This window comes from Myotis yumanensis, unplaced genomic scaffold (assembly GCF_028538775.1).
Source record: "Myotis yumanensis isolate MYYU_CA2020_CCGP unplaced genomic scaffold, mMyoYum1.0.hap1 SCAF_2, whole genome shotgun sequence".
In the NCBI taxonomy this organism is placed as follows: Eukaryota; Metazoa; Chordata; class Mammalia; order Chiroptera; family Vespertilionidae; genus Myotis; species Myotis yumanensis.
In genome coordinates, this window is record NW_027223753.1 from 26377153 (window position 1) to 26387651 (window position 10499).

Genomic DNA, 10499 nt, shown 5'->3' on the forward strand with positions numbered 1-10499 from the left:
ATCAAGCCAGTAAACGAGGTGCATACCCTTGATCGGAATCAAACCTGAGACCTTTCAGTCCAAGATCCGACGCTCAAACCACTGAGAAGACCGGATAAGTTCCTGTCTTAACTGTGTCAGACCCAGAGGCCACCATGGGGTAGATGCGCAATAATGCCTCATTAAATGACTGCCGAGGGACCTAAAAGGTGACTCAGTCACTTTCCTGGCTGGAAGTACCTAGGTCCTAGGTACTAGGATGTTGGGAAAATCCAGCTCATCATGTTCCCAAGGTGTGCTTACATGCTAAGAAGAAACAAATAAATATAATAAGATTGTTCTGTCTTCATGGGGAATCTACACAAATGGGTCAGGACACCTTCTATTAAAGGACTAAATGCTCCAATTAAAAGTCAGAGATTGCCCCGCTGGCATGGCTCAGTGGTTGAGCGTATACCTATGAACCAGGAGGTCATAGTTTGATTCCCAGTCAGGGCACATGCCCAGGTTGCAAGCTCAATCCCCAATGTGGGGCATGCAGAAGGCAGCCAATCAATGATTCTCTCTCATCATTGATGTTTCTAACTCTCACTCCTTCCCCCTTCCTCTCTAAAATCAATAAAAATTTATCATATATATGTATGTATGATATATATTTATCATATATATATATGAAGTCAGAGGTTGTCTGATGAGTTAGGGAGAAAAAAAGAAAGCAAGAATAAATGACCAGCTGTCTATAAGAAACGCACTATAAATATAAAAACACAGGTTGAAAGTAAATAGATAGGAAAAAAGATATATCATGAAAAATAAGAGTAAGAGGGCTAGAGAGGCTATATTGACATCAGATAAAGTAGTCTTCAAGATAAAGAATGCTATCAACAGAATAAAAAAGCAACCCACAGAATGGGAGAAGATATTTGCAAATCATATATCTGAGAATATATAAAGAACTCCTACAACTCAACAACAATAAAACAACCAATTTAGAGACATACAAAGGACTTAAATAGACATTTCTCCAAAGAATCTGTATGGGTAGCCAATTTGCACATGCATAGATACTCAACATTACTAATCATTAGGAAAATACAGATCAAAATCACAATGAGATACCATTTTACACCCTAAGGATATTATAAAAACAACAACAACACAGACAATAGGAAGTGTTGGTAAGGATGTGGAAAATAGGAACCCTTCTGTATTTCTGGTGGGAATGTACAATGGGGCTGCTGATGTGGAAACCAGTGTGGTGGCTCTTCAAAAAGTTAAACATAGAATTACCATATGATCCAGCAGTTCCACTACTGGGTATATATCCAAAATGACTGAGAGCAAGGAGTCGCCTAGATATTTGCACTCCAATGTTCATAGCAGCATATCGAAAAGATGAAAACAACCCAAATATCCATCACAGATAAATGAATAAGCAAAATGTGTGATGCCCATACAATGGAATATTATTCAGCCCTAACAAGGAAAAAAATTCTGGCACATGCTACAACATGGATGAATCTTGAAGATGTGCTAAGTTAAAGAAGCCAAATACAAAAGGACAAATATTGTATGATTTCATTTATATGAGATAACCAGAGTAGGTGAATTCAGAGACAGAAAGGAGAATGGTGGTTGCTAGGGGCTGGAGGAGCGGGTAATGGAGAGTTATTGTTTGATGGGTACAGAATTTCCCTTTGGGATGATGAAAAGGGTTATGGAGATGGATGGTAATGGTGGCTGCACAGCAATGTGAATATACTTACTGCTGCTGAATTATACATTTTAAAATGGTTTAAATGTTAATTTTTGTTACGTATATTTTACAACAATAAAAGTGACCAAGAGTGATGTCTAGACATTTTTACTCAAACCACATTCTGGAATAAGCAGAGAGCAGGGGACAGGTATAGAGCACCTCTAACGTCTTATAGTCCAATGACACACCCTAATGACAGAAAGTCTGCATTGATAACTTTACACACTCCTGCAGGGAGGGCCATGGATGAGGGCAAGATAACAGTAGAAAGCACAGACTCTGAAATCAGACAGAGGGGAGTTCTTATCAAAATTTCACATCAGCAGTGTGACATTTAACTTCTCTCAGTCTCTGACTGCTCATGTGTAAGACAAGATCATAATTGTACCAACCTTGAGAGCCATGGGAATGGCATGACAGCTGCCCTCATTCACCACAGGGCCCAGCGCCTGGAGTACCAGGACCCCAGCTCCACCACTCGCTGGCTGTGGGACTCTCTGAGCCTCATTTCTTCCTCCTTAGAGCAGGAATAAATGACACATACCTCCATTGGTTGTTGGGCAACTTGCTATCTATATATATAAAAGCCTAATATTCAAATTGTCCCTTCGGGAGTTCGACCAGGAGACCAGGAGTTCAATTGCTCACTATGACGTGTGCTGACCACCAGGGGGCGGCGCGGAATGAAGGAAGGCTCCAGCAGGCAGCTGGACGGCCCCGATCAGCCCTGGTCGCTGGCCAGGCCTAGGGGCCCTATCCGTGCACGAATTTTGTGCACCAGGTCTCTCTTTAATAATAAAATAGCAACAACAACAATTATATAGCGACCACTTCTTGAGAACTTCCTCTGCATTGGGTGCTTTGCACGAATCCTCACAATAGTCCTATAGGGAGGTGCTTTCCCCACTTTACAAGAACTTAGTCATGACTTAGGGATGATAACCCTTGCTCAGGAAATGGCAGCTATATCCTTTCTGTATGCAGGGCAGCATGGCCTTGTGTGAGGCCACTGGTGTGTGTGGAATTCACCTCGGAGGCCAAAGCCCGGCCAAAATTCAGAATTCATGCCCACCATGTCTCCCCACAGGTGCTGAGGGCCACCTGAGTGTAGGGCTGGGGTCCAAGCTATTGGGAAGCTGGAGTCTTGGGCTCTGGTTCCATTTCTGCACCTGGGTGGGTCACTCTCTCCCTGACCTCAGTTTATTCTATTGTGAAGTGAGAAACAAGGGTCATATCCCTCGAGCACTAAGATCTCTGATCACAAAGAAAGGCTAAGAGGAAATTAAAGAAAACATGGAGCCTTTTTCTAAATTACCAGCTTCTCTCTGCCCCCTGGTGGACACCTAGGGGAAAAGGACAGTCTGCATACAGTGAATCCCAGGACTTGGGAACTTTTTTTAATTTATATTTTTATTGATTTCAGAGAGGAAGGGAAAGAGAAAGAGACCTAGAAACATCAATGATGAGAGAGAATCGTCATTGGCTGCGTCCTGCACGCCCTCCACCGGGGATCAAGTCTGCAACCCAGGCATAAGTGGATCCGTGACCTCCTGGTTCATAGGTCCACGTTCAACCACTGAGCCACACCAGCCAGGCAGGACTTGAGGACTAACTTTTTTACTTCTGCCAAGGTTCCCATTCCTCTGAGCCCCAATCCCCATCTTTACATGTGGAAAATAATACCTACCTCTTTGGGTTGTTGTGAGGATGCAAAGAGATAACACATGAGAAGTGCTTGGACAGGGGCAGGTACAGAAGCCAGATCCTACAATCGAGATGGCAGTCAGTCCTGTCATCAGTGAAGAATGTAATGACTGCAAGCTTATAAAACATGCTTGTTATTGGACACCAAAGCTGTTTGCCTAAGCTGTAAATGGCTTCATGATCCCCGTGATAATTAACCCACCTCTGGATAAATAAACTCAACAGCCTCATTTTATTCATTATTTTCAAAATACCAAGTTTCAAATACTTTTTCTCTTTTTGTTTGTTCTCTTTCCTTCGTTTCTGACTTTCTCTTTATTGTTTCATTCCTTCCTGTTTTTAGGGGTTTGTTTTATTGCTCTTTTTTCACCATCTTAAATAAAATGTCTGCCTTATTTATTTTTAGCACTTTATTAAGGTATAACTTATACAACATAAAATTCCCATCTTAAGTGCACAGTTGAATGATTTTTAGTACAGTTACAGAGTTGTACAACCATCACACAATACAATTTTATATTTCCATAACCCCCAAAAGAAAGAAACATCATATCCCTTTGTAGTTTATCCCCTCTCCTAGCACTAGGCAACCACTAATGTACTTTCTTTCTTTATATATTTGCCTTTTCTGAATATTTCACAAAAATGGAATCATGCAGTATCAGACATTTTATGTCTGGCTTCTCTCACTTATATAATGTTTCTGAGGTTTATCTATGTTGCAGCATTAGCGCTTTCACTCTTTTTTATTGTTGAATAATATTCCATTGTATGGACATACCGCATCTTGTTTACTCATTACCAGTTGATTGACATTTGTACTGTTTTCATTTGGGGGCTATTTAAATGTCTGTGTCTATAACTCCATATCTGAATCCTCTGAGGGTGTGTTTTTCTTGTCTATTAGTTCTACTGGTTTTCTTCATGTTAACTCCTTATGTGCCTGTTCTGTGTGTGTATGCATGCAGGTGCATGTGCTGGCCACTATAGATGAATTTGTAAAATTCCTCATAGAAACAATCTCAGGCTTCGGGTAGTGTTACTTTCCTCCAGAGAGGAAGTCCAGAGAGGACTTACTTTTGCTTCTTCCCAGCACCTGGAGGGACTTGCAATCTGGGGTCACCCTAATGCAACTCCAGGGGCTGTGATGGTGTGGAGCTGAGATGCTTTCTTTGTGAGGACCTGTCTTCTTCCCATTTATTCATACATAAGCCCAGAGTTAAGTCTTTAGGGTCCTCGCTCAAAGTGAGAGGCTTCCACCAAGGAACCTTCTTCATGATCCTTGACTCCAAATCCTGTCCCACTTCCCCTGAAAATTTCTAGAAGAATTGCAGGTCCTTGAATAACATCGTTTTGTTCAATGTTGTTTCATTGTAGTGTTGATGAGATGCCATAGGAACTTAACCCTTGCTAATATCAATCAGCCTATGGTAAAAATGGGTTTCATTATACATTGTTTTGCTTAAAGTTCCAGATCTATTGACAATCCTATATAATAAAGAGGTAATATGCTAATTGACCATCATGCCCTCACAAGATGGCAGTGCCCACAACCACAAGATGGTGGCACCCAGTCCCCTTAGCCCCATGAGCAGTGAATTTTCATGCAACCATTACCTTTTTAAAAAATCCTTACCCAAGGATATGATTATTTCTTTTAGATCATCTGTTCTCGGGGAGCAGGCCTAAGCCAGCAGGTGGGCATCCCCCAAGGTCCCTAACTATGAGAGAGCGCAGGTTGGGCTGAGGGACTCCCCGTGTGCATGAAATTTCATGCACTGGGCCTCTAGTGTTAAATAACTACTATTCAGGCTTTCAGGAAACAACAGGCCCAAACACAAGGCTCATCTCTCTGAGCCTCTATACTTCCAAGAGACTTGCCCCAGTTGGTAATTCTTTATTAACTTGTTAACACATCACTGCCTGTAAATTAGTTCTCTCTGTTTTTTAAATCTTCACTCAAAGACATGCTTAGAAAGAGGAAGGAAGAGAGAAACAACAATGTGAGAAAGAGGTATCAATTGATTGCCTTCCGTACACGCCCCGACCAGGCATCGAACCCACAACCCCGGTGTGTGCCCTGACTGAGAATCAAACCTCAACCCTTCAGTACATAGGACGATGCCCAACTAACTGGGCCGCTCAGCTGGGCATATCAGTTATCGATTGCTGAATAACAAATTACTACTAAATTTAGCAGCTTCAAATGTTAAATTAAAATGTATTCCTTTATACAGTTTCTGAGAGTCAGGGTCCAGTCAAGGCTTAGCTGGGTGGTTCTGGCTCAGGGTCGCTCCTGAGCTGCAGTAAGGCTGTCAGCAGGGGCGCAGACATCTGAAAGCTTGACTGGGGTGGGAGAGCCCACTTCCAAGATGGCGCACTCACACCTGGAGAGATCAGTGCTGGCTGTTGGCAGGAGGCCTCAGTTCCTCCACCTTGTAGACCCTCTGCATAAGGATGCTTGTGTGACCTCATAATAATGGAGTTGGCTTCTCCCAGAGTGAATAATCCAGGAGGAAACCTCAATGATCTGGATGCTCACTGTCGCTTCCACTTTATCCTGGTCATTAGAAGTAAGTTGTGAAGTCTCACCCACGCCCCAGGACTCTACCTCTTGAAGAGGAGTGCCATACATTTATGGACATGCTTTAAACCTGTCACAGCTGTTCAGTAGAGTGATTTTTAAGTGATTTTGTCCAGCTTGTCTAGCTGTTCTCAGGAATAAGGTTGCTCAGAATTATCCGTCTATCATAACCTGAAACACAAGTCTATAAATTTGTCTTTTATCCCAGAAATACAAATTACTTGTTTTATTGTGTACCGATTCTTGCCTGCTAATAAATATTCTAGGCTCTTCAGATTTTGCATAATCATAAAAGATATTTCAGCCTGTGTTAATTCTTCTTTCTTCTTCCTCCCAGGAACATAAGAGTCATACTTAAGAGATGAAAGACAAAAACAAACAAACAAAAAACATTAAGAAGGGTCCATCACTTCTTGTCTCTTCATTTTGGTGTTTGTTTTTCATGTTTTATTATAAATCTTAAATTTGCAAATATCAAAATACTGCATTCATCCAAATTAACAATATTAAAATGAACCAATAAAAGTTCAATAAAAACTAAAATATTGCCCTACCAGTGATGGCGAACCTTTTGAGCTCGGTGTGTCAGCATTTTGAAAAACCCTAACTTAACTCTGGTGCCGTGTCACATATAGAAATTTTTTGATATTTGCAACCATAGTAAAACAAAGACATATTTTTTTTAATTTTTTAAAATATATTTTATTGATTTTTTTACAGAGAGGAAGGGAGAGAGATAGTTAGAAACATGAGAAACATCGATCAGCTGCCTCCTGCACATCTCCCACTGGGGATGTGCCCGCAACCCAGGTACATGCCCTTGACCGGAATTGAACCTGGGACCTTTCAGTCCGCAGGCGGACGCTCTATCCACTGAGCAAAACCGGTTTTGGCAGACTTATATTTTTGATATTTATTTTATATATTTAAATGCCATTTAACAAAGAAAAATCAACCAAAAAAATGAGTTCGCGTGTCACCTCTGACACGCGTGTCATAGGTTCGCCATCACTGCCCTAGCCGGTTTGGCTCAGAGGATAGAGTGTTTGCCTGCAGACTGAAGGGTCCTGGGTTTGATTCTAGTCAGGGGCATATGCCTGAGATGCGGGCTCTATCCCCAGTAGGGGGCGTGCAAGAGGCAGCCGATTAATGATTCTCATCATTGATGTTTCTATCTCTCTCCTCCATTTCCTTCCTCTCTGAAATCAATAAAAATATAATTTTTTTAAAAAACCCTAAAATATTTCCAGGCAGTAGCGACGAGGTAATTAGAGGATAATGATAAACTGGTGATTTTTCTGAAGCAGAGTGCCCTGTAAAGCGGGTCCCCCTGTCACATGACTCCCTGGGCCCGGCTGAAGTCCCAGTGAGTCCTACCGATTCTAACCGTACAGAGGCCTGTGTGGCAGGAGGCACCTTGGATAAGTCCTGGAGCCCTACAACCATAGCTTGAAGTTTATCACAGAATTCCTATCATTAACTAAGTTTGTGGATCATTACAGTTGCCATTGTGCTATTTGACTAGCACTATGAAAGTATTCCAATATTTCAACAACTGGTACAGCCATGACGTTGATAATCTTGCCTACTCATCAGCCCTGTGTAGGTAAGGTTATTCATTGCAGTACTGTTTGTGATGGCGAAAGTCCAGAAACAAACCAAGTGTCCATTAATAAGGAAGGATCTGGCTAAATAAACTATGAAAAAGCACACAATGGAATACTAGAGAGTTGAGTAAAGGAGCAAGACTGGCTAAGCTACAAGATGCATTGCTGAGTGGGAAGGGTAAGAGGCAGAACATAGTATACCCTCCTTTAAGTAAAAAGGGGGCAGAATAAGAATGTATATTCAGGCCCTGACTGGGTAGCTCAATTGGTTGAAGCATCATCCTGATACGCCAAGGTTGCAGGTTCAATCGTGGTCAGGGCACATTCAAGAAGCAACCAATGAATGCATGAATAAATGGAGCAACAAATCTCTCTCTCTCTAATCTCAATCAATAAATTTTTTAAAAGAATGTATATTCATATTTGCTTGTGTTTATTTACATTAAAAGGGTACATAAGAAATCAATAAAATTGATTATTTATAGAGGATGGAAGAGGTAGAATGCAAATACATGTAGCAGGGAGACTACTTAAAGCATATCATCCTACATATGGTTTCTTGAATGTTGTAGATATATTTCTTAGCCGAAACATTAAACAGAATTTTAAAAGGGTTGAATTGCCCTGGCCAGCGCGGCTTAGTTGGTTGGAGTATTTTTCCATAAACAGAAAGGTTAAGGATTCGATTCCAAGTCAGGGCACATATCTAGGTTGTGGGTTCGATCCCCTGTTGGGGTGCATACAGAGGCAACCAATCAATGCTTCTTTCTCTCTCTCTCTCTCTCTCTCTCTTTCTGTCTCTCTCTCTCTCTCTCTCTCTTTCTCTCTCTCCCTCCCTTCTTCCCTCCTTCCCTTTCCCTTTCTCTAAAATCAATAAGCATGTCCTTGGGTGATGACTAAAAAAAAAAAAGTTGGATTAATGAATGCTCTAAACAACCCTAAGAAAGTTATTTCCCCTAATAATCTTTTTTTAAATATATTTTTAATTGATTTCAGAGAGGAAGGGAGAGGGAGAGAGAGAGATAGAAACATCAATGATGAGAGAGAATCATTGATCAGCTGCCTCTTGCACGCCCCACACTGGGGATCGAGCCCACAATCCACGCATGTACTCTGATCAGGAATCCAAACATGACTTTCTGGTTCATAGGTCAACACTCAACCACTGAGCCACGCCAGCCGGGCTCCCTAATGATCTTGATCTCAGTTTCCCCCAGTGGCCTGGAGGACTGCTGAGGGCCTCCCTTCCCTGGCTGCCTTACTTTCTGGACTTTTGTAGGACTCTAGTCCACTGCTCTGGCCTCAGCCCTACCAGAGGGTTGGCAGGGGTCTCTCTCCTTTTAAATAGGGTCAGGGCTTTAGCGCTTCCGTGGCCTTGCTGCTCCCTGGGGCCACTGAGTCAGAGAGCCTGTTCTCCGCCTGCCTTGGAGCTCTCATTGCATCCCATGCCTCCCCCAACCCCAAATGGCAGATGGCCTCCCACTGCACTGATGACAGAACCCTCCCTCCCAATTGTAGGCACCTTTCTGCCGAGTGGCTAGTGTGAGCCAAGTGCTTCAGTATATATTCTCCTTCATCCTCACAACCATCCGATTTGGCAGATAAGGAAACTGAGACCTGCAGAGGGTTTGGGGTAGTGGTGAGGAAGGGGAAGAAAAGACTGTTAGAGTAGCCTTTCACTGAGGGAGGCAGGACCTCTGGGCCTGCATGGAGGGATGCCTGGAGCTGGGTGTTGTCAGAATATAGGGAACAGAAAGGTGCAGGCTGCAGAGGTAGGCAGGCTCCCTAAGGGCCACTTGAGGGATTTGGACAACTGTCCCAGATGAGGCATTTGCAGGTCTGGCCTTGTGGTGTGGGCAGGTGGGGTCACTGGGAGGAGGTGCAGGAGTACTAGAGGGGCGGGGAAGGAGCTACTGAAGGAATCCAGGAGAGGGATGGTGAGGCCTGGTCTATAGGATGGAGAGGATGCAAGAGAGGCGAGAATCAGCTGGCTTGGTGACTGATGGCCTGTGGAGGTGGAGGAGGAGTGATGAAAATGATGATTAGCATTTACTGGGCACATTCTATATGTGTGGCTCAAGTGTTTCATACTCACTATTATACTTAATCCTCACAACATCCTGGTGATGTTGTACTATTCTAATCCCCATTTAATAGATGGGAATCGGGACTCTGAGTAGTGGGAACCTTGGCAGAAGTCACAAAGCTAATCCTAATCCCCAAATCCTGGGAGTCAGTCGCTGTATGCACCCAGCAGCCAAGCCCCGCGTGCTAGGCTGCTGGTGTCCACTAGGGGGCAGAGAGAAGCCAGGAATTCAGAAACAGGCTCCCTATTTTCCTGAACTTCCCCTTAGTCTTTCTTTGTGGTCAGAGATCTTGGTGATCAAGGCATCCGACCCCTATTTCTCATTTTACAATAGGATAAGCTGAGACCAGGGAGGGAGAGGGATCGGCCCAGGTGGCAGTGCCTCTCAGGGGCAGAAGTGGGACCAGAGCCTGAGACTCCAACCTCCCAGCAGTTCCCTGGCCCTGGACTCACTCAGGTGGCCCTCAGCACCTGTGGAGAGACCTCGCAGCCATGAATCTGGACTGAGGCCGGGCTCTGACCCCGGCTGTGAACTCCGCACACACAGGTGGCCTCACACAGGCCATGCCGCCCCGCACACAGAAAGGCTAGAGCTGCCATTTCCTGAGCAAGGCTAAGTCACGACGAAGTTCTTGTGAAGTGGGGAGAGCGCCTCCCACACAGGACTATTGTGAGGATTCATGCAAAGCACCCAAGGCAGAGGAAGTTCTCCAGAAGGGGTGGCTATGTAATTGTTGTTGTTGCTATTTTATTATTAATAGCAAGTTGCCCAACAACCCA